Source organism: Panthera leo, chromosome F3 (assembly GCF_018350215.1).
Source record: "Panthera leo isolate Ple1 chromosome F3, P.leo_Ple1_pat1.1, whole genome shotgun sequence".
Classification (NCBI taxonomy): Eukaryota; Metazoa; Chordata; class Mammalia; order Carnivora; family Felidae; genus Panthera; species Panthera leo.
Genome location: NC_056696.1, coordinates 64,141,586 through 64,143,010, shown reverse-complemented (window position 1 = coordinate 64,143,010; position 1,425 = coordinate 64,141,586).

The following is a 1,425-nucleotide window of genomic DNA, read 5'->3' as shown; positions in this document are numbered from 1 at the left end:
AACACAGAAAACAGAGCAGGGACCAAACAGAGGTCTCTGTCCTCAGGGCGCTTAATTCTAATGAGAGAGGCTATGATATTGAGAGAGAATAATAAATATAAATTTGGTCTGCCTCCCAGTTTCCTTCCACACAGCTCCTCAAACCCTTGGAATCTTCAAAGAGATAAGTGTCTTTTTGTAAGCTAATGAGGTGACTGGTGGCTGAAGGTTCCCAGATAGCCTCAGGGTGTAGGCTGGTTGCCAGAGGAACCAACAAAATGATTAGAGGGTTGGAGCTTCAACCCCGTTTCCCCTAAATTCCCCACCTCCTATCCCAACATCCAGGGATGGGAGAGGGGCTGGAGATAAGGTTTTGTCACCAATGTCCAACGATTAATCGATCATGCCCACCTAATGACACCTCCATACAAAGACTGTGTTTCCTCAGTTCTGTGAAGCATTCTAGCAAATTATTGACTCCTAGGAGAGGGTTGTGGGAACCCTTAGACCACCGTGGGCTGGTCAGAAGTATGGCACGCCCAAACTTGCCACTGGCCTCTGAAGTGGGCGGTCTCTTGGGACTGAGCCCTTCACTTGTCAGGTCTGACGCTGATAGTATCAAAAGTTTTTTGAACTGTAGGACTCCTAGATGGTGTTGGAGAATCGGTTGGTGTGGGTGAAAGAGCCACGCAAAATTTAGTGCCAGACGTGTTCGCTTTGAGCAGAAAAGAACAGAGAAGGCTTCCTTTAGCTGGTGCGGTAGAGAGGGAAAAGAGTTTCCTTTTTAGAGGCCAAGAGTCAAATTATTCTTCAAATACCACTGCAGCGGCAATGACTTGTATGAAAGAAAGATGCATGGTGCAGTGGTAACCTGTACCAGGGGTGCTGCCAGGATCCAGGAAGGTTTCTCCCACACGGCAATGATCGAGCTGAGATCTACCGCGAGTAAGAGCTACTTACAGGAAAGCAGAGCCAGGGCAGAGGGCAGAGCCTGTGCCAAGACCCTTCGACATGGTGAGAGGACATGAAAGAAAGTCAGTGTATCTGGACCAAAGGAGTGGTGCTTCTAGAATTTCAGCGGAAGAAACCGATTATAGGGTGTCAAGGCTAGACGCCAACAAACTACTTAGAAGGTGTTGGGAAGGAAAAATTCCCTCTGCCCTTCGAGGTCCTTCCAGCTGGACTAAGAATCAAACTGACAGGAGGCAGATTAACAGGAGAAAATCCACTCCGTTTGCTACGCGCAGGGAAGCCACACAGACGTGGAATTCCAAAGACAGTGAGGCCACACGAAGCCTATGTGAGCTCAGGAAAGAGGTAGGAGACTGAGGACACAAAGGGGAGGAAGGCCGTTGGCGGGAAGGTGAGAGGAAAGGTTTGGAGAACAAATATGCCCTATTAGGCACGTACGTTTCTTAGGTAAAAAGGAATCTCTGTTAACAGCTC